This window comes from Balearica regulorum, chromosome 2 (assembly GCF_011004875.1).
Source record: "Balearica regulorum gibbericeps isolate bBalReg1 chromosome 2, bBalReg1.pri, whole genome shotgun sequence".
NCBI classification, from domain to species: domain Eukaryota; kingdom Metazoa; phylum Chordata; class Aves; order Gruiformes; family Gruidae; genus Balearica; species Balearica regulorum.
The window spans coordinates 79,723,488-79,746,921 of record NC_046185.1 but is presented as its reverse complement, the minus strand read 5'-3'; the positions used below and the strand labels follow the sequence as shown (position 1 = coordinate 79,746,921).

General features: G+C 42.1%; 1 protein-coding gene and 1 non-coding gene across 14 annotated transcripts in view; one reads left to right on the top strand and one right to left on the bottom strand.

The window, feature by feature from the left end:
• Positions 1-5,937: 5,937 nt before the first annotated feature.
• Positions 5,938-6,006, bottom strand: LOC142600858 (small nucleolar RNA SNORD123). Its single transcript, XR_012834382.1, has one exon. It is a non-coding gene; the product is annotated as a small nucleolar RNA SNORD123 (small nucleolar RNA).
• Positions 6,007-9,892: 3,886 nt separating this feature from the next.
• The window catches only part of SEMA5A (semaphorin 5A), a 353,459-nt gene continuing 339,917 nt past the window's right edge, over positions 9,893-23,434 (top strand). For 2 of the 13 annotated variants that reach the window (XM_075744785.1, XM_075744788.1), the window contains exon 1: positions 10,276-10,722. The gene's annotated coding sequence lies outside the window, so the exon portion shown is untranslated. Of the gene's footprint in view, positions 10,242-10,274; positions 10,723-10,875; positions 11,599-23,434 lie in introns of those variants that run through there. The other 11 variants (XM_075744786.1, XM_075744787.1, XM_075744800.1 and 8 more) reach the window with 10 other exon arrangements.

The window sequence follows — 23,434 nt, the reverse complement described above, 5'->3', positions numbered from 1 at the left end:
CTATAGCTTTTCTCCATCAGATTTGAAGAGTTTATCTGTAACAGCCTCCCCAGAAAATCACGGTGTGTAACTTTCTATCAAACAGAAGGACTGCTATAATTCTTTTTTTTTTAATATAACAGTAACACCCATCAGTAGATCCAAGCCAAACCAAAGTCCTGTTGTGCTAACCACTGGGTAAATGCACAGAGAGCGATAAACTCTTCTGTGGTTTCCTAAGGTAGGACATTTGTGGATGACAATGCAGTGTCAGCAGTATTGTGCTCTTAAATAGATCAAAAAACTGTACTCTTGATGTTGCATAGTTATCAAACATAGGATATATGTTAGTTATCTGTATTTTTAGATGAGTGATCTGAATGAGAGAATTGGAAGGAAAGCTATATCATTTAAAATGAGATAATACAATTGTGGTTCCACCCGCGAAGACTTTCCTTGCTGATATCTTCAGTCGTATTCACTACACAGAATATGCATTTGAATTTTGGTTTGTGTGTTTCTGCATAAAGAGTTCCAAGCAGAATGTAATTGTTTCAGTCTTAAAGGGTATTTTTCCATGCTGTGTCACTTTTAAGACTTGCAGTGTACAGCAAGATGTCACTAAATACAGCAGGAACTTGGAACTTTCAGCTTTATTTATTTACAGTATCTATTAGTTTTTGTCTAATTGCAAATCCCATTGCAGTGCAAGAAAATGTAGGCACTTTATTTCCTTAAAAGACTTTTGGTTGTATCAACCTAGAAACGATATAATCCATTCTTGCTCCCAGGAAAGTCAGAAAAAAAAAAAAAAAAACTTTGCCAAGGATTTGCTGTTGATCAAAACTTCAAAATGTTTACAGATGCTCTTAGGGCATCTCGTGAGGAAGGAAGATCCTTTTGAGTCAGCCAAGTGGCTGAGGCTCTTTCTGACAATCTGCTGTAAGGAATGCCCAGACATTCCTGATGGCAGCTCCATGCCTGCTGACCCTGGGAATGTCAACCATTAAATGTTGAGAAGTGTTTGGAAGTTATGTTAATCTTGTCATTTCCTCAGCTGTTGCGAAATGAAATTATATAGACAGCAGTATTCTATCAGTTCACATTGCTTTTGGTCACAGCAGCAGAATGAAAGCATTTATGACCATAAAGAGGTTTTCCAGTTCATACGCTTTTTGCCTCGAAGAATAGAACATCTCTCCAGTTCCCTCTCTAAAAGAGTTCCCACACCGAACTCCTTGAACCAGTAAAAAGGCAACAAAATCAACTGTCTGGTATGTCCTTTGGAGCTGCCGTGTGCTTAGTTCCTCCAAGTGAGATGACTTACTGAGAGCACTTCTTTTTAAAAAAAAGAGTATCTAAGTGTGGCTCTCCTATACAAATATCTAGGCCCAGCTGCCCTTCCTTTTACAACAGTGCTCCACAAATCAGAAAAAGGAAAATCAGGTGAATTAAATAAACATTCAAAGAGCAAAGATGATTACAGAACATGTTTATTTGCTGGTTTTTCATTATGCTTTGGGTATACATGCAAATATTTGCTTTGTTGCTCTGATTTGAGAAAACTTATATATCCAATTAAAAAAACCCAAACCTAACCAAAACAAGAAAGAAGTTGCTTTATGAAAATACAACGTCAGGATTTTAAAAAGCTTCAGTTTTTTTCCTGGTTGCCTAAAATGATGATTAAGCTATCAGTCAATCTCTAATAATCTTTGAAATCACTGAGCAGTCCCATCTGGACCACAGAGCACATTTTTCACCCCCAGCGGCCTCTTAGAGGCAGCGTGCGTGGTAGGTCGTGCTCAGCAGTAGTCCACTGGTCACACAGCCAGCACCCAGAATCGAGCTCTAGCCTGGTCATCACACTTGTCCCCTGCCCAGGTGACCGGCCAGGCTGGGGGGTTAGGTTGGGAGGTCAGGAGGCCGGAGGACACGGGGAGAGCAGCAAGAACGTGAGGGATGGGGGAGCATAGTTCACACATTTCCCGGCACATGGAAAGCAGGAGGACCTGAGGGTTTCCACCATTCAGACATAAGGCCCATCCTTGGGAAAGCAGGCGTCAACAGATTTCACAGAACCGCTTGCTTCTGTGTGCAGCTGCTATGACATCGCATTTGCTTCTGTCTCATGGAGAAATCACTATGTAAAACTCTCCCAGAACCCGATGCTAATGAATATGTATCAGATTATTTTTTTTTGCTAGATGATTTATTGTGCTACAACCAGAATCATCTACAACGTTGAATGACTGCTTGCTTTTCTCCTACGTGTACGCACTTTGGAACAAACATGTCTCTTCCTTTATGCTAGTTATCTGCTTTTACTAAGCGCTCAAAATGAACGGCTTTGGAAAGATTTTTCTTCAGAAAAGTCCTTAACTTTACAATTAGTTCCTATCTTGTGGCCCAAGATGCTGTGTCCTTGGGGCATAATGCATAGCCTATTTTTGTGAGAAGACAAGAATGTTGGCAGACATGGAGGCTTTGGGCTGCAGTTGGATGAATATTATTTTTTTTTCCTTTTTTCTTGAGGTAATTCAAGGGTTTTTTCCACTTGTTGACTGAGTCCTAACACTTTCCTTTTGGTAGTAGAAGGAATTGATTATTACAATAAAAAAGATCGTGTTAGCCATGTAGCTCCTATGTATTTCTTCCTTTACTCACCCTTGTCTTTTAAATTAGAATCTCTGTCCACAGCTGCCAAACCCGCTTGAAATCTGACATTTTTATGCAAATTATTTCCTTAACAGTTTTGTCATGCTACAACTACTTTTAAAATTTTAGCCTTTAAAGTCTTTGTAAACATATGGCTGATGAAAGAACCAACAGTGACCAGCCTTATTTTGTTTATATAGCACCATCAGTGCACACACCACTCCCCTTGCAAGCTCTCAGCATCTGCTCTAAATTGAGAATGTCCATTAGAGACAAGAGGTACTTCAAGGCGTGTGGACATTACAGTCTTGGTCTCCTTTTGGTATGTTCTGGTAGCGTTTAAAGCATGATGGTGGACTTACAAGGTTAACATTGTTTTCAGTTTTCTTCCTCTAACCTGATCTCTTTTATAAACACCCAAGTCATTACATAGTAAAAACCCTTCATAATCTAAGTAGAACTGGGTCTAACTGAAAAAAAAAAAAAAAAAGTGGCTCTTGCTCTTTGATAGTACATCTGGATATTTCCCCTCCTGCTAAATGTTTTGGAATGAGGCTTATTTTCTGAAATTTTAGGTTTGGAAAATCTAATTTTGGTTTCTTGGAGCTGTCTCAGGCTAGGTGTTCTGTTCTTCAGCAAAATCTCTTACATGTTTTCATGTGTCCGGCCAAAACTACAAATAATTAACGCACAATATTTTTAATGGAGCAGTATTTATTAAGTAAAATACAAAGAAAAACAATAAAAAAATTTGAATACTTCTGATTGAAATAATTTCAATCATTACAAATATTTCAGGCTACAGAAAGCAATAAGAGGGATACAAACTTAATAATGGGACTTACACCAAACATCTGACATGAGCAGAATGCTAAGAGCAACAAGTCGAACACTTAAATGTTAGGCAGTACTAGATTTAGGATCACCAAGTGCGTATTAATTCTATCTTCCTGTAATGCTACTGCTTCCTACTTCTGCTTATTAAGGAACATCATCTTCCTTATACCCTGAACTGACGTCACAATGCAGGCTTATTTATGCATATTTAAATAAAAAAGACCCAACTTATAGCAGAAAATAGCTGTAGACTTTTAAATGGACTGCCTGCAATAAACAGAGGCACTATACTTTGCCAGCAAAGTTCACAGCTGTTTGGGAAATGGTGGGATCCCTTTGGTTTGAGCATCACTTTGGGACCGGGCGCTGCATGAAGGCTAAAGGTGTGACTGCAGAGAATTTGGCTCAACACAGATTTTTGGTGCTGCTTATAGGTGACTTTTGAAAAACATTTAAAAAAAAAAAAAAAGACACTTGTGTACCATACGGGAGGGATTTGGGGCAGTGATCAGATACAAATGGGTATTAACAACAGCATGATGTGAGACCAATATCCACTGTTCCTAATTCACAGCCCACAGCATCTGCTCTTGTAAAGGACACTTGGTAGGGGGATCTCCCTCGTGTATGTTTGACACTCACATATTTGACCTTGAACAGAGACAGGCAGAACAGAGCTGCTAAATCCACAAGTGCCAACCGAGGTGCACAAAAACTTTGCAGGGCTGTGGGCTGGGCTTCCTTTCCAGTCTAGGCTGACGTAGGTACCTCCTTACGCTCCTACTGCTCCAGTCTGGTGTGAGTTGGACTAACGATGGGACAGAGGACCAGACTGGGAGGGGTGTTTAGAATCCAAATAAAATCAGCAAAGTAAATACATTCAGAAGGGTTTTGGTCTTTTTTTGTTTTAGTTTCTTAGGGATAAACACTTATTAGTTTTAACTTATTTTCTCTTTTGTCTTTGCCTAATAGTACTTCTATAGCCACTTTCAAGTTGTTACGCATTTTGGTTTTTAACAATTCCAGACTAAAAAGACTGGCTGCAAATAACACCATCCACTGAACGCAGTGTAGAAGCAACTGAGGAAAATATCTCTTGAATTGGACTTGCTACTTTTATTGCTGCTACTACATGATCTGATCTGATAGGGAGTGCATAGCTGGAAAAATGAATCTATTATGTCATGGCTCTTGTTAAGCTCCTGACTGTCTGTCTTCCTATGTAAACCATCTTGACAAGTACTTCTAGCTTATTGTGTTCTCTGTGAGTCAGAGAGTGAAAGGGCAGAGGGTTAGTGAGATCTTCGTCACATAAATGTGCTGTCTGCTTTTAACTACAGGGGTAAATGAATTGTCATTAAAGACAGCGAGGCTCTTTACAGGAAAACCCTTTTCTGATTAGTCTTTTGTTGTTCATTTCAGTTTAATTTCCATGTGTTTTTTAGTGAATCTAAGATATGCTCAAAGCAAACCAAGAATATTCACACAGGGTTTGCTTTTATTTAGCTAAATCACTTTTAAAAAGTGACTTAGGGGTTGGCCTACTTAGAGAATTTACTGTGAAATTCTTGTACACAGACAACTCCACCGTCACGTCCCATTCTGTGCGACTTGCTGCCTGCTAGGTCCACTTTCACGGGGTGAACTTGATTTAGATCTCCTAATGCTAGATCGGTGTCATGGAAATGTTGCCCAAGTATAAGGACTACCCAGCAGGTTAAGATTTCTTCTAAAAATTGTCATGGTCTAATTCTATGCAGCCAAGAGTTACACCAAGTATCCTCTCTAGCCGCACATCCCCCAAAAGGCCAGCACAAAAGCCTGAAGTCTAGATGAGCTAGATACCTTGTGCTTTAGGCTATTTGGCAATGATAGGTCATATATATGGACTCTTTATCCAAATTCCACTTGTACTCTGGGTGATGCAGTAACGCAGGAATCCAGTATTAATGATCAGGGACCTGCAGAGAGAGAGGCAACTAATAGATTGCTAATATATACCCTGGCTTACTTTAAGGAGATGTCTTGGGGCTAACAACCAAAAAATTACAACTTAAATTAGTCTCTCTAAGAAAGTTGTGTAAGGCAGCAGAATACATTATCATCCAAACAAGAGGGAAAAACATGCTAATATTTTTATTATGTATTAATTTAAAAATATGTGAATCTAGATACAAACGTAATAGGGCTCATGGCTTAGGTTTGTAACTTTTCATAATTTCAGTCCAAATTCTGACCTATTTAAGAGACCACAGTTATTAATATTTCCTATTATTTCTACTCCTCAAACTTTTTGACTGGATTTCTCCAAGGCATTCTTCGTTCTCACTCCTATCTTCCTCTTCATTTTGAAAGTATCAGTTCAGGGAAGTGGCTGAAAGATAGAAAAACATGCACATAAAAATTGTTTGACTGCAGGTATTCATTGTAAAATATTTCTTTTTTTCCTGGAGGAGATATGAAGGTGAATCAGGAAATGGATGGCTTTTTCAGATCACATGAATCAGTACCCCAGAATTCATCATTTTCACCAAACACTGACTACTTTTAGGGACTTGAAGTTAGATGGCCCTTATTTAAGGCTCATATAACAACTTCTTTAACTGCCTTATGTGTCAGAGACTTTAATGAAAAGAAAGAGACAATTACTAAAAAGCAACTCGCACGTTTATAAATGCAAGTGCACATTTATTTATATTATATAGTTGTGTCGAACATATCACCGAAGCATTTGCAAGATTAAACCATTTCATTTATAAAAAGCCTAAATCATACAAATACCATGAGAAATACTACTTTATTCTCTCTTTTGATCACAAATGGTAAATATAAACTCATCAGAAGAACATCTAGCTCTCAAAAGCCAAGTAATTTAGAATCTCATCCTGCTGTTCCTAATTCATAGATATTACAAATACTAGTCAGTGTAACCTTTAAATACAGCACATAATGCGAGACAATAATTTGACAGAAAACAGAAGAGAGTTTGCAACTCTGACATTTATTTCCCTGTGATTTAAAGCAAGTATTGCAATGGTGTCTTTCCCTAAGACAATTAAAATTCTGCTCAGTCTGAACTTGTCTTGTGTCTGCTACAGGGGTAGGCACTACTGGAGGAATACACAGCTACAGCCTGCTCTTTTACAGTACACTTCCCTACCAGAACCATCTGAGGATGGCATTCAAACATGGCAGACTCCTCATGATCCAGCCTTTGAAGATGACTTTGCTCAATGAAGGTGGGAATGCTGAGGACTCACTCAACTCCAATGTAGCAAGCCAAATACTTTCCTGAATCTCAATGGGAAAGAAGGAAGAAGTGGTGTAGACCTGATGAATAGGTCTCTCAGCAAGGTCACATAAGCAAGGTGGATTCAAGGTACCAGACTGCACAAACACTTTGTTCTTTAGCATTGGTTCAGGAAAGGGAGCTTGTTCACATGCACCATGCTTCTGCCTGGTCTGCTCTGGAAAGTTTTTGGTCACCGGGAAGGTTTCTCCTGAGTAATAGATGACGTGGTTGAAAAAACACAAGTAGGCAATTAACTGTGAGATTTCCAAGTTTTTCTCTGCATGTTTCTCATGAATTAAACAAAAATAACTAGTGTTTTCAATGGAGTAGAAAAAGCAAAATGCAATGAAAACAAAGCATTTGAACTCTGCCATTCTGAAGCAAGTGAGGTCTTTTCCCTACGATGGAAGCATAGGTCAAGGCTCAGTTTTACTGAGGCTAACTCCTCCCTCCTTGTTTTCCCCCTGTCTTTTTCCTTTCAACCAAACTTAAACTTTGGGCTTACAGTATCTGACTTTGTTTTTCTAAATAATGAAAGACAGATGTACTATCCAAGATGCTTTTGATGGGTAAATGTGAAGACAGGCCTTCCCTTACACCATGGCTTTCCTACCTAAACAGATGGAAATCTACCCCCCTCCCTGCTTTCTAACACTCCTTATATCCTGACACCGCAGGGAGGAGCTGAAATCTGGCTTCCCACCAAACTGGCCAAAAGCCTGAAGGTGCTGTGCAGCCCTTCCTCTTCCAACTGCAGCACCTCACTGCTTTCACATGCTGCCATCCCTTAAGATGCTCAGCTCTATTTTGTTGGAAGGAGGGATCAAGAATTTGTAAGAGGGAGAAATAATAACGACAGAAAAACACAGGGCAAAGGAGGAAGACATCTGTACTGGGAGGAAGGCTGCAGGGAACTGGGACTGGATCCTCTGCAGGGTTTTTTTGCCTTCTTTAAATCAGATGGCTGCGTTTGTCCTGCTTCTTTCTCCCCTACCCTCGGCATAATACTTCCAGATTATGTTAGGACACCGTTATTTATTTTGGTTATAGCAACACATAGAGGCTTAGCCTGGGATCGAGATACCACTGTGCAATGTCCTGTACAGACCCCAAACGCCCTCAGCCACAACTTGCCGGAGTGTTTGGCAATTGCTTTGCCTAAAATCGCTCCTCTCACTCACCCAACTAATCCGATTTAACTCTGCCCTTAAACATAGCACAGAGTAACATGTAACATTAAATAACGTTACATTTTGTAGCTTGATTTCAAACATGGTTAATCTCAGGCTAGTTTCATACATCTTTGCCCATGAGCTTCTCAAAATAAAATGAAATAGAATTAATCATTGACATCATTGTTATTGTTCTTCCATGAGATTGGTAGTTAGCTATAAAGCACGTGACTTAAAACCTCTGGAGATGAAATAGAGAAAGTATGATTTCAGCAGAACTTTTCTTAGGACATCATTAATCCAGTATCATATAAAGCTATAATTTTTTTTTTTTTTTTTTTAATATATATGTGCCCCATTGTTTCATAGCCAAACTGCAGAGGAATTGCTAGAGGCTAAAATGTACATCACTCCAGGTCCTAAACTTTTTTTTTTTTTTTTTTTTTTTTTACTGGCCATCGGTTTTACATACACAGTGCTTACTTTTCATAGATAAAGTATGGATGCTTGGGGTTTTTTTCCCAGCAGTTGGAAAAACAAGTATATTTCCTCTTTAAAAATTCTGAAGTTGTTGTAATAGGTGGAGATACGTACAAAGCATGGGACTTGCTGATGTGCACAGATACATCTTAAAAATACTCCAAACAAGTATACAGGGTGTATATATATATGAATCATCCTATATCTGCAGTTACTTTGATGGCAATTTTTAGGTGTAAAATAGATTATTTTCTATACAAGCATTTTCTGGAGATGAGGAAATTTCACAGGAAAGTGATCGTACATAAATATACATTACATTGGTGTCTTAGAAGACTATATTGTTATAAATAAGGAAACATCCTTGACTGTCAGGGTTGCATGACTGTAATGGAAAAAAAGTTTGGCCTTTAGTATTTGCTTTTGTGGCTTTGTTGTTTGGTGGGGTTTTTTGGTAGGGTTTTGGTTGTTTTTTGTTTTTTTTTTTTTTTTTTATTACCAAGAAGCAATCAGAAAGAATGTTCCAAATTCCAGAGCTTCATTTTTAATGATAATTTCAAACTTTCATCAATGTTTCTCCTTGAACAAGTTTTTTTTACAACATAGCCAAAGTAACATTCTCCCTTGAGCTGGATGTTTCAGACAATTTGGATTTGCAACATTTTGGCTTGCAGATAAGTTTTGATTCTAGTTGTTTTAATTGAGTGTATTTTCATAGGATTACTCTAGCAGGGATCAATTCCATGGTTTTGTTTGTTCTAATAAACTCTCAGTGCTTTTAGTCTTGTGCAAACAACGCAAGTCGTTTCTGCTGTAGTAGAAACGTGCAAATGCTGCCATAAGAGGGGAAAAAAAAAAAAAAACCCAACAAACTAAACTTTACTGGAATTCATTACGTGTACGAACAAAAACAACCTCCTGGTTTAATACAGATGGGCTGGCTAAACACAAAAGCATGCGTCGAAAATACGGTGAGCGCGGAAATGCAAGAGTACGTACCTGGGGAAGATGCTTGCGTGCCTCGGCCGCCAGCCCCGCCGTGCCACGTCTCACCGCCCCACTCACGCCACGGGACCTTTATAGGGAACTCTCCCAGGGCCTAAAAATAAACTTTCGGGGCTGACACGTCGATCCGTGCCGTAGAGGGAGGGGAGGGGGCGGAGAGGGACTGGCCGCAGGCTTTTACGTGGTCACAAAAATGTCAGCGCCGTGCTCCCCCGCCCGCCCGCGCCGAGCAGCGCGGGGGTGGCCGCTCACCCCCGCAGCGGGACGGGGCCGCCGGTGCGCGGCTCCCGCTGCCTACGCGGTTCCGCACCGGCCCCCGGAGGCCCGGGGCCGGGACGCTGGGCTTTGGTTCGCCGGCTCCCGGCGGGTGGGGGGGAGGGGGTGTGCGGGGGAGCGGGGAGCCGGCGGCGGGAGCGGAGAACCGGCGGCGCGCAGCCTCGGCTCTAGGCGGCTGCTCCCGGGGCGCTCCCGTGTCCCTCCCGCCCCGGGGCAGCCCTAGCAGCCGCTGGCGCCCTGTTCCCTTTCGCCTCCTCTACCTGCGGCACCCCGGCTTCCGCGGCGCCTCCCCCGGCCCCGGAGCCCCGTTCGGCGGGGAGACACGGAGCCCCGGGCACCAACCGGGAGTGCCGCGCCCTCCCATCCCGCGGGACCCCCTGCGGACCCCGGCACCCGCGGAGCTGCCCCTAGGCTCTGCCTCCCTCCCGCTGCCGCTGCTGCAGCTGGCCAGGATTTGTTGTGCTTAGTTGTACTGGCACTGGGGCGCCTCTGCTCAGATCTGATCGTGAGGAGAAGCCTCAGGTCATGCTTTTTGGGCTGCGGTAAGTAAACAAAAAAAAAATATATAAAAAAAAATAAAATTAAAAAACCCCAAACCGAACCCCAAGCACAAATATCTCAAACCAGTTGCAACTTCTCGGCTGGCCCGGTGGGGGGAGCGCGGTGGAGGGAAGGGAGTAATGCGAGATCACCCCAGCCCGGGGCAGCGTCGGTGCGGGCTGCGCGGCGACCCGCGCATCGCCGGGGACGGGCGGCCGTCGCAGCCGCTCCGGCTGCCGCTGCTCCGCCACCGCGGCGGGGCGCTGGGTCGGTCCGGCCGGCCGGCGGGCGAGGCGCGGAGGGTCGGCGGGCGAGGCGCGCAGCTGCCGCGCCGCAAACTTGGTGGGAGCGAGCGGAACGCGGGCGGCTCGGCGGGGCTGCGCGGGGCGAGGCTGCGGCCATGGCGGCGTGAGGCGGCAGGGCCGCGCCGGGGAGCGGGGCATCAGCGCCCGCCTGCGCCGTGCAGCCCTACGGCGCCTCCAGGTAACCCCCTCCGGGCCCCTCTGCCCCCCCGCGCGGTGCTCGGGATGGGGGCGGCGGGGCTTTCGGAGAGCCGCGGGGATGGCGCGTCCCCGGCCGCCCTCTCCCTCCCCGGGGCCGTCTCGCCTGCGCTCCGCGGGGCTGTGCCGCTGGCTCCGCCGGGGCGCCCCGGGGGAGGGTGCAGAGGAGGCCGGCCGGGGTCTGGGCCGCCGCAGCGGCAGGGTGCCGGCAGGGGGAGCTGGGAGCGAGGCGGAGCGGCGGTGCCGCCGGGGACGGGTGGCGGGGAGCGCTGCCGGCGGTCGGAGCCCTCCTCGGGCACTGCCCGGCCCCACCCCCGAAAGTCCACTGAGCCTTTCAAAACGTGCGGTCGTTCTCCCCGAAGACGGTGCTGTTTGCTCGGGAAAAGAAAAACCAGCCGGGCAGGCAGCCCTATCTCCAACGGGGCTGAAACCAGAACTGTTCCCCCCCCGCCCGCGCCGCTCCTGCCCCCGGGGTCGCACCCCCGGGTGGGTTTTCTCGCCCGGGAGCGTGAGGTGCGTTGCGATCGCTGAGTCCTGGCTGCCGGGTGGGCAGTCGGTGGCTCCGAAACGTTTTGGAGGGGTTTTGTCACACTTCGGCGAGTGAAGTTTGCTCTGCCTCTTCTTCTGGTGGGAGCAGAAGAGAAGCGGCGTGAAGGGCACCGGCAGTTGTCTGAGGAACGGGGGGGGGGGGGGGGGGGGGAGGGTTCAGTGCAGCACGGTTTGAAGTCCCAATGTGCTTTTATTGTCGCTGTTATTTAACTGGGCTGGCTTCGGTCTGTGGTGTGACCGTATTTTGGCGTTTTTCTGAATTGTGGAGTTTGAGTTACCGTTCCGCAACGACGCAGAAGGAAACACCTCGGTCTGTTGTATTAATCCGTCTTTTTTTGTGAGGATTGCTTACCGGATAAATGACGGCTGTTAGGGTTTGTTGTATCATTCCAGATGCTAAGTGTGCAGGGCAGATTGACGCAACGATAATCTGCCCGGGATTATTCCTGGGGGGCAGCAGGGCTGGGGGAGCTGTCAGTGCATCCATTCCTTCAGCAAACCGGGCAGGAGAGGTCTGTGCGTGCATACACACGCACCCTTGTGAAGCTGGTTAGAATTTGCAAGATTACAGCTAAGCAAAAGATCCTAAAACTAAAAACTGTGGCTGTAGTAATAGCGTGCTCCGGCAGCCCTAAAGTAGTGCATTTGAAGGCCGTATTTTCTGAAAGCTGCCTAACCGCTCTTAGTTTGAATTTTTTTGCGTGAAAGGCTAGTACGATGCTAGCCCAGCTAGAGCGCTGTTAAATTAGAATTTTTCATAATGGAAATCGTACTCTAATCTTAGTTCTAACAGTTTCAGCATCTTCTGGTTGTTAGGTGAGTAAGACTCTGACTCAGTTTAGCAAAGTTTGATTTACTAAGAATTGTCAAACGTGGTGATGTCATGTGTATGATGCGTACTCAATCAAAAAGTGTGTTGCTGCCTTGAAAGGCTGAGGTATGGCCTTAAGTACTTTGCTTAGTCTAGATAAAGATTTTGGTAGACTTCTGTATTTTGTGCTGTGTTCCCACCTTCCCCTCCGGCAGGTACTGATAATCTAACTTTATTACATTTACTAATGGATTCATCTCATTTTCTCATTTTAATGCAGAACAGCTGTGAGGAGCCCTGCTGAGAGATAAGATTTTGCTCTGGAGGGTGGCAGTTTACTTTTCTGTTTGAGAGGTTGTTTTGAACTAAGTAGTGTAAACACTTGCTTTTAAGTTGTACTGCTTACTCCTTAGGATGTTGTAACAGCTTTGTTTTGGTTGAGAAAGCTGAAGGATTAATATTTGTAGTATCTCATTTCTTTTAATCTTTAACCAGTGCTGTTTTCTTAAAATACTTAGAGTTAGTAGGAGTGCTTGTGCACTTTGTAATGACCCATAAACTTTGGTTATATCAGGTTTGTTGGACTCATTTCCTGTTGGGCAGAGATGCAAAGGGTGGTAACTATGCGTTGCTGCTGTTTTCAGAAAAAAGAGTTGTGTGGTGGTGTTTTGGGGTTTTTTTTTTGTTTTGTTTTTTCCCCAGCTACCTAGGGAAACCACGTGGATTCTAACTTCTGTTGATGTAGTCCTGTACAAGTACAATGCAGTCTGAATGAAGTTCATTACTTTCCAGTGAGTAAACTGTATGCTACAAGCCCTGAGCTGCAGAAATACAACATAAGCCTCCTGCAAAGTTCAGTTTGTGTGTTAGAGGTTGTGTGAAGGAATTCAGCCGAGGGAGCAGCTGAGCTCCTGGGCTGAGCCGGGAGCAGACAGGCCCCTTTCTGCCCTCTGCTCTGCAGGGGCTGCATCGCTCCGAGTGCTGGCTGGGGGTTGTTTCTGTGCTGTAGGACACGTTGATATGATATAGCTGATAGTACTATCAGTTGATAGTAGGTGTGTACTAGCACTGCTATCGGTTTATAGTGGGGGGGAGGGTGTGTGTAATCCGATACTGTGTTACTTAACATAAAGAGCAGTATCTAGTAATTCGGTAATGTGTGGTGATGACTGACTTCTGAATAGCGGTGAAACATGAGTTAGCTCTAGGTTTAACATCTAGTTTATAAAATTTTGATATGATCTTGATGTTTGGTAATGTATGTTCTAAAGTTACTACAGCTCCTCAGACGAATTGGTATTGCTGCAGCTGTGATTATAGGAAGCAGCACTGAGGAACTTCTCATTGTCTGTAACATCATTTATTGGAGATGTTTAATGGGGGTTCTTGTCAGTGCTAGGTTCTCCAAATTATTGTTAATCAGTCTGTTTCTCTTCATTATCATCCCTTTATCCTCTTTGGCATGTGTATACATTCCTGTTCAGAAACAGTTTTAAGTTACAGACTATACACTTGCTCTTTACTAATGTGTTTCATAAATCTGTAACTGATTCAAAAGCATGAGTGTTTGTTTTTTTGTTGTTTTTTTTTTTGTCAAACACTATAAACATTTTTCAAACTGACCCATTTGAGATATGTTTGGCAACTGTTGGCGGTAGGCTAGTTTTAATTTCCAGGCTGCAGCATTGCAGCTGTGACCTGTGAAAGGCAGGTGGCAGTCTGCTATCTGCAATTCTCACCGAAACCTGGGGAGCATCACAGCTTGAACTGTGCGGTTGATTTCAGTTTGCTGTTAACTCTGTTGTTGTTAAAACAGAAAACTGTTTCCAAATAAGGTTGGAGCTTTTATTTTAGTTTGCTTCCTAAATGTGTCTGATTATTTATTTAAGAAATTTGCCAGGTTCCATCTAAGTATAGCACATTTGCTTAACATTTGCCAGGAAGGTAGCAAATGTAAACCAAGTTAATGACCCTAAAACTGCAGTCTAATTAGTATCTCATTTTTGACTTTTTTTTTTTCCCCGCTAGGATGTATATTCCAAAGTATAAAGCATGTAAATCTTTTGTAATTTAGTGGATTTGTTCGTGCATCTATTCTCAAATTTGTGTGTTCCCTAAGGTATTTTGATGCAATCCAATTGTCTGCTGTATAAATCAACTCTTTATCTCCATACTCGTTATTTTTGTGTGTGTATATATATATACATAAATAAAATGAATCTCTATTTGGGGATCTTTTGGGAAGAAATCTGTACTGTGTCCCCAGTGTATGTTAGAAAGCCAGGCAACTTCACAAAGGAGCTGATGTTCGCCAGTGATAGCAGAAATCTGGGATTGATGTGTAGTCTGCACTGAGGCCTTTGCAGGTGAAATTCTTGAATTTTAACTGTTAAAACTTATCTTTTCTTCTCAAACAGTTTGAACAATTTGTTTTAGAAAAAGTTTAAATGCTGTGTAACATGTCAGCTACTCTATCATTTCCAAACTTATCTCCAATTAGCTTATCTGTGTTACAAAATTTGTTGTGTGATAGATAGCAAGGCAATAAAGATTTTCATTCCTTGTCCAATTTTTAAAGTCAGGATGTATCCCTGAGCTCCAGTATACCTTAGAATTGTTGTATCTTCATTTCTGACAGAACTGGTCAACCTTTTCATGGCTACTAACTCCAGTAATGGAAATACTATTTCACTTGGAGAATGTTGATTGATTAGCTCTGAATCGTTGGCATCTAATTAACTCCTTGCTAGATGAACAGCAACATGCAACCACTTAGCAGTGTGTGTTTGGTTTAGAAGAAGCTTGCAGAAATTATAACTTTCAGAATGCAGAAATGCAGCCTGTTGCTGTCCTCTTTATCTATTAACATGGGGATGCTTTCTTAGGCTTTACTAAATACATGTGATGAATGAATTAGAGCATACGTGATGGCTGCAGGATTGGCTTATAACATGAATTGGATGGCCTGAAGGGATGGGCCATACTGCAAATTGTGATTTTTCCCACCTTCTTTTTTGCACCCCTTCTCTGAATTTCAAAATTGAGCTCCTTTCTCTGCTGTTGCAGGTGAATTGCTTTGTAAATGTGTCTTCTTATTTATTAAATTTATTTATTTACATTTGATTTAACTAATAAATAAATCATGATTTAAACCTTCTCCAAATGGATAGTCTAGGTGGAAACCCAGACCGCTATTGAAATGTGCTTTCTGGTTAGACTTAGGTTTAAGTAAGAATCAAGAATGCTTAATGTAAAGTTAACTATAAGACCTCTGTAGCTAGAGAGAGAGTATATTAATAATTTTGGGCCCTGTTCTAAGCCACAGTAAGATTGTTACTGAACCATTCATTTCTGTTCTTGGTGAACTCTGCAGACAAAGGTATGCAAATGAGTATTTGTGTTGTGGTTTTAAAAAGGTTTAGGTGGTGGTTCTGCACTGTGTTTTCTTCAGCATAAAGTCACTTCAGAAATTCCTGCTGCGGTTTCTTTTGTGTGTGTATTTTCATAATTTGGATCATTTCAGTGACCTCGTTTCAATGGAAGCCCGCTAACATTCGCATTATGCAGTGTACCCTAGGAGCACTGCTGAAACGGCTTTGGTATGGGAGAAAACATATGGGATGAAGCCCTTTCTGTTGACCTGGTCCGATAGAAGTGAAATTGTTGAGTACTTGAGGAAAACTCCTGGCCTTGCCAGTTACGGAAGGACAGGTCACGTGTATTGCCTTGTGTCTCTCAGTCTGGCAAAGTTTTAGGGTCTCTTTACTAAGCCAAAGTTGGAGGCTGTGAAAAGGGATCGTCCGCAGTCAGTCAGGCTGGTATGTTACTTAATCTGAGTTTGGTTGTTGATGGCCTCTTCTGTTATGTCTTGTTTGCTTTCTTATTCCGTACTTGCACTAGGGTTATATGGTTATTAGATTTTATCATCAAAAACAGTGGGCGTGTGTGTATTCTAATTTTTGTCTAGCTTTTTTCGTTCCAGTGCATGCTTTTCCTTGTTACTGTTTAAATGTAAGCAATGATATTGAAATACTTAATAAGAATGTCTAGGAGAGAGTAAGTGTGGAAAATTGCTACTGGCGTCTGATGTTGTATTACCCAGTAATGCAACACGGGACTCATAGTTTAGCCAAAAGATGGGATTCGAGCTTTGGAAGGGAATAGAGCAGACCGTTTGCTGATAGTGCTCTTCAAGGCATATCAGCGTGGGGTATTCCAAGAATCTAGTGACTCTTACACGCCTTATGAACTAGCTGCGATGCTGAAGTAGCTAAAGATGATGTTGGTAGTGTTGTTGTCTGTTGCATCTCTTTCTGACACTGCAAATCCATATTCTGACTCTCACTTGATAAAATACTTCAAAAAACCTCAACCAACCAACCAGAAAACCCCTTAATTCTTGTCCTCTAAGAAAAGCTTTTCTTTGTGACCTGAAAGTCCCTGCATTCTGTGTTCCCCGAAGGCAGGCAGATATAGGTGGAGGATGCCGTGACAGTCAGAGTGTGTTGTAGTTTGTCCCTCCTTGGCCATTTTGAGTCTTTATGTCAGTCAGTTGTCTACTGGGTCCTCTTAGTTGTGCCAGTGTTACTCTTCATGTGAAGCAATACTGTAAACAGTATGAGGGAACTGGTCCTCTTAAAAACACTTTTTGTCTTTGAAGTACCCATGCCAACTGATCCCAGTAAGGCCCCATAGGCACTGGTCTCAGTGTAGCTGCAGGTGTGCAATGAGTACTATCAGGTGAGGAAGGAGGGGAGAGGAGGTCTGCAGATAAAAGTTCTGATTAGTCCCTCAAATAACAACGAAATTTAGCATTGGCAGAAGAGCTCTGGTGGATTTTGCCTCAGTGGTTTAAAGTGTGTTCATATAGCTTTTTGTTATGTTAGTTTTGTAAGAAGCAACAGGCGCTCTTGTGGAGGTTGCAGGTGGACTGAGGCACAGATGTATGCCCGTCTTCACCAGCGGTCTGAACGCGTGTGCTGAGGACCGAGGTACCTGAGAGGCAACGCCTCGTTGCATTGCCCTTGAGTGTGCCAGGCAGTGGGGAAATTCAGGGTAATAACCTGCTAAAAACTGGAACTCAGTCTTCCAGAGCTTGTCTGTCAGACCTTACTCTATTGAAAAATGATAATGGATTCTGATACATGCTGTTGGAATTGATAGCATAAAATGACATAACAGTTCTGCATCAGTTTGCCAAAAGCATGAGTTCACGCGTACCGATCTAGAGACATGCGAAAGATGAAGTTGGTGTTTGTGAGGAGAAAAGCTTCTCTTAACAAATGTGGGTATTAGTCCTAAAATGCCATTACCTCAGGCCCTGGAGACTTGTACAAGTGATGTAATTCTGTCATAAAGCTTCGTCAGAGTCCGCAGGCTCGCTTGAATTGTCCAAGAGAATTGCAAGCATTTCCAATATATGTTCTATTGCTTTCCTGAGTGCATAGTGTTACATTCCTTACCTGAAGCATTTGATAAGTCTTTAATATTGAAGACAAACTGGTGCAGCTTGGGCATCATCCTTTAACTGCTGGTACCAAAAAAAAAAAAAAAAAAAAAAGTACCTGGCAGCAGTAAAAAGAGAGATCCAGACTCTACATCTGAATCACTGTTCTTTTTGCTGTTGTTGTCTGTTGTTTTAAATTAAATTAACGGTGTAGGCGGAGGGACTTGTTTTCTTCCTTCAGTATCCTTTCTATAAGTGAGTTTGCAACTAGCTTTTATTAGAAAATTCCATTTTTGCTCACTTATCTATAACTAGCAGGGAAAATTGTTTTGCAAATTTATTTTATCTGAAGGCCAATGAGATCGGTATCGAGGTTTGAAGAAAAATAGTCTTGAACTAGAGGTAAACACTTAATTCTGATATTTAACTTGAGTCTTTATATTTGTCTCTCAAACACATAATCATAAAGTGCTCTTAAAATAACTTGAGCAAATGTGTTATTTTCCTTTGAGTACCCATGTGAACGCATTGCTTGCAATGGGCTATCTGCCTCTTGGGAAAACACACGTTAGTCTTTTTATAGGATGACTGTTGACAAAGCTTGTCCTTCCGCTTCAGTTGTAGAGATGCTCTGTTGTAATTGGTTTTTTTCCAGAAGGTTAAAAAAGAGAACTAGTTGGCTGCAGAGGCATATCACTAATATTTTTATAAGATGAAATATAAGAATTGCATAACTGCAAATATAGGGAGCTCTGTTTGTGAGGAACAACTCATGTGCTTAACTTACCTTTTTGATCTACTGTGAATTGTTTGTAGAAATCAGGCCTGCTTCATAATAGCATGTATTTGTTAATTTAGCATTCCCCATAAAAAAAGTCCTTTAAAAGAGAAGGTTTTTTTTTCCTGCTATTCTCATCAAGCTTGACCTTTTTTATAAGCCCCAAATTGCTAACAATGCCAACACTGCCATTGGAAGTGAGCAGAGCAGTTAACACTGCGCTTGTTCCCAGGTCTCTGCACACGCTGGCACCTTCAAAGGTTTAGTTGTAGCCATAGATCAGGTCTAGAGAACTCAATTACAAATGAAACCTGAGGATCTGGAGATTTCTGGGTTTAACCAGCAGATTTGGTTCACTTCTTGCCAAACCAGGTGCTTGTCTCCCCTTGCTGCAATGTGGGAAGTGTCGCTTTATGGCACGTTCGAGTCCCTTGTTTCCTTCTTGCTTATTTGGGGACTGAATCTTTCTAAGCCTTGTAAGAAATTATGTATAAGTGTTCAATATTCTTGCTTCCACATAAAAATTATTTACCACAAATCAATCTTCGTATGAAGAACAGTGTTTCTATGAGTGTTTGTATTAATATCTATAGATAGTTGATAACTGGAGCGATCAATCTTAGGAAAAACTGCGTGACTGTTCCTGAATATCATTCATGTTTTCTTTTAGGTACTTCTGATGCCACCCTGTGTCCCAAAACATTAAGAAGAAGAAAAAAAAAAAACCCAAACCCTTTGACTTCATGATAGCATCTGGGTTGACTTCCATCATTGTGTTACTAGTCGTACAAGCATTAGACTTATGTGAACTGGAGCGCTTATGGGAGCCTTACTTTTGTGACCGAGTCATAAGGGTTTGGGTTAACAAGACAGTAATATATTGTTCAGGTTTACATGTCATACTGTGACTGAAAAGAGTTTGGAATTGCTCTTGTAGGCAGCTAATCAGGGAGGAAGCGATGAGCAGACCTAACTGATAATCTGTTCAGCCTTAGGAATGACAACTGGTATATAAACTATTAGTATCTTCTTCTGAAATGTTGTTTCATTTAGCTTCTTTTTGCTGCAGTAGTTCCCACAATATTTTCACCATTTTAAGAGCATTTAGGCTGATAACTGTACTCCTTATCCCTTGGTGCCAGGAGATCATCAGCAGAGAAAGCTGTTGCATCAGTTTTCCATTATCAGTTTTTCTGGTGGTAGACCCGACCATTCAAAACTGATTGGAAATATAGCATCCTTGCCCCAAGGCGTCTATGGACGGGATATCCGTTCACACAGAGAAGTCCATGCTTGTTTGTCTGGTATCATCACTCCCAGCGCATTCTGCTACAGCTCAGCATGTGAAGCGAAGGGTGTGTGTCACTGTGTGCGGAACCATCAAAACAGTGAGATTTCTGGTGTCATATGCATTGTGCCATGAGGGAAGCTGGGGATGCTAGCTAACTGCCTTCCTCTCGCCTTTCTGTTGACTAGAAGCTGTCCGTATCCTGCAGGTCACCTGTTTGGTTTGCTCAAGGTTCTGAAACATCAAAGAAAGATCAAGTATAACGCATCTGTGTAGTAAAACTAGGTGTTGATAGATTAGTAATGTGTGACGAATGTATTAGAATTAAATGTAGGCTATGATAGGCAAAACTTATTTGAGCAATAGCTTCTGTGAAGGAATTGTTGGGTGGAGATCAGTGACTAAAATTCTGGTTAGATGACTGGACCATAGTAATGCTCCCTACTGACAGTAAAACCTATGTATAATTTAAAAGCTCTATATTAATTATAAAATGTATCCATGACAGTTGTAACTTCTTGAAGAACTGTTTGCAAACAGCATTTATAAATGTTTCCTGGTTTACTGTATGCATGGTCAAAATTAACCTTGTCTTCCAGTTTTTATAGATATATGTATATATAAGGGGTGCATAGGTGCATGTGTGTATGCTTTTTTTCTCACTGTACATGCACACATGTGCATTCACACACACATTCTTATAGTCTATTCCAGTTTGTCAAAAAGTGGTACTGGCTGGATAATGTGCTCCCTTTGTTTAGTCAAAATGCTGCTGTAGCATCCCAGACAGACAAAATAATAGTGTAAGGACGGAGAGACCTTTCTGCTGAGAAGAACTTATCAGCTTCAGTCCAGTGGTTAGTGCACAAGGCCATGCCAGAAGATAAAGTGAATTGAAGTCGAGATCAGGACACAGTTCTGATAGTTGATAGTTTTATTTTGAGCTCTGAAGAGCTCATCTCTTTGAAGAGCAAAGAAATGTTGGCATCAAATATTGATTATGTGTAATATGTAAAATTCATAAACTTCTTAACTTTGTTCTGGCAAGCTGGACTGCAGGGAAGAATGGAGCAACCTTTACTTGAGAGTGAAAAAAATGAATAAAAGAAATGTAATTTAAATTAATCCTTCACAGTGGCTATAGTGGGATCTTTTAAAGGCAGAGGTCATGATGTGATTTGACTGGATTCAGAAGATACAATTGAATCACTAGAATTTCAGTAACTTACAATGTTATGTTAATTTAGATGGACCAGAAACATGGACAGGCTTGTTGGACTACAGTAATAAGAATGTATATGGAAGTTTGACGTTTTAATATACTTTTCTGAAAGCTCATGAACACTTTGTGAGTGCAAGTGCTTCCTCATAGTTTGCCTCTGATTTGATAGTATATATCGCCATGCACTCTTGCTGCAGGCTGTGATTAAAGCCATGTATTATATAAGATTCAAGTACAGTTGTTATAATTTCTGAATCCTTCGCATTATTTCCCCTTCCATTCTCTCAAACTGCAGCTGTAGTTCCAAAAGTGGGATCAATAGGTCCTAATATGTTATTTGAGATAACGTGCAATAGTATGTTGCTTTTGTTGGGTTCTCAATTAAAGGTTAGGTTGTTTAATGCTAATGAAGGAGGGGGGTGCAATACTGAGGGTTGACATTAGCACCGCTTCACGGTCCAAACAAATTTGGAAATAAATGTTCTACAGGGTTTGTTATCTACCTTTTAGTATAGCAGTGCTAATAAAATGAGTTCTTATGCTCTGTTGAGTTCCTTTTTCCTCTGTGTACGTTTTAAGGCAAAAAAACCAGAATATCTCTTGCTTTATTGTTTAGTAATTTGACTAAATTCTGCTAGATCTGTCATGTGCAGGATGATGCCTAAGGTGTAAGACAGGCCAGGATACTCCTGCATTCTGCTAATAAGTTATAAATGTGTGAACGTATTGATGAACAAATGATCCTCTAGAAACTCAAGTGATTCTTTTGTGCATCTAAATAAAAAGGTGTGAATGGCAGTGCTGGCGTAGTTTGCTGATCCCTCTGTGAGTAATTTGTCAAGGATGAGAGCCTGTTGTGAATTTTTTATCTAGGTGGAATCATTCTTTTCTGCTTTAACTCTCTAGTAAGTCAGCCAAGATGGCATCCCAGCAGGTAAAACTGTTTCTGTGAGCAAGCCATGTGCAAACTCGGCCTTCCGTTAGCCATCGGAAGCGTCGTGTTACCTCTATCGCATCTAAGAGGCGCAGGTCACCTTTCCTGCATTCCCATAGCCCGGGCCGACTATCGCAGCTCCTGGACCCTGGGCAAGCAGGGGTGCTTGGGCTGGCAGGAGCCTGCCGGCACCCAGGCGGCTGTCTGGTTTTTTTCCTGCTGCTCTGTGTCCTGAAGCTCAGTACGGAGAAGGGCAGCTGCTGTTGCATGAGTGGGTGGTTTTATTTATTTATTTATTTTTAATGCATCATTTAAGGAGTGAAGATAATGAGGTAGGTAATGGGCAAGAGGGGAGAAACAGCTGGTAGAAATAGGAGGTGGGAGAGGATGTTTTGGATGAGTGGGAATGAAAAGCTTCAGAGGAAACCAGAGCCCATGTGTTGTAGGAGAACAATGTGGTGGGAGCTAGGAGACTGGATATGGGCAATTGCAAAATTGTGAAAACCTTTCTTCCTTCTCTCTGCCATTGCTCACCGGCACCCCGCTCGGGCTCACAGCGTTACCCCCTTCGGCTTGCCTGACCCCTTTGGGACTAGAGTAAGAAACAAGGTTCCAGCTAACCATATCTGCTGCTGCTGCACTACTTTTCTTAAGTACTTAGAGGCATACAATTAGCGAATGAAATGCTTAACGTAGAGTTTCTCACACATATAACTGCATGAAACTTGATGGCTCTGTTAATGTAAATAATTGGCAGGCAGAAGGAGTTGCTATATAATGTGAATTACAGAAGCTGAATCTCAAGTTGGAAAACTGGCTCAGGATAATTGGAGTAATGTCACCAGCTCTGAGGGTGGACACTGTTTTCATTTGTGTGTCAAAGGTCTGTGGATCTACAGGGCTTTCAGCTGTTCTTCAGGTACGAACTTTCCATGCAGCTTTTTTGTTATTTGCTTTGTGTTTCTTCTGTCAATTATGATGTGCTTTGCAGTAGAACTCTACTATGGATGATGTGATACTGTGGATGTGTTATGGAGATAAACAAGTTAATTTTTCAAACCTATAAAGTGCACACTGAGTATGTGCTTTAATTTATGGGATGGCTTTGCTTATCTCTTTTGAGTTCCAGAAGTAAGTGTGAAATAACAACCTTTTTTTTAACTCTTGGAGAGATCTTTGCTTCAGTGAGGTTCCTCAGAGGAAGAAGCCAGGCTCTTTACTCTCCATCTTTTATTGCCTTTTTTTTTTAAAAAAAAACCAAACCAACAACAAAACCCAAACCAATGGGGTTTTTTTGTTTGGTTTTTTTTTTTTTTTTTTTACTGAAGCAATCAAAAATCAGTCCTCTCAGTTGTCTGAGAACTTATGTTCAACAGAAGACCTATGAAGCATTACGGTTCAGTTTGGCGTGGGAGCACAATTCTAATAGGTTGTAATAGCATGGCAGACTTCTGCCTGAGTTCCAATAATTATGACGAATATGGAACACAACACATTTGCTTAAATTATCTGTAATACAAAGTGTGCTTGGAGATAATAGTAAGAATTTCAATATGGCTTCTTTATTCCACTGTGAGCACATCTAGACCTTTTTCCCCCCTATGTCTTTAAATATCTTCTTGAAAATCTTTCAGAGGTAGTTTTATTAACCTAACACAGCGCAGATG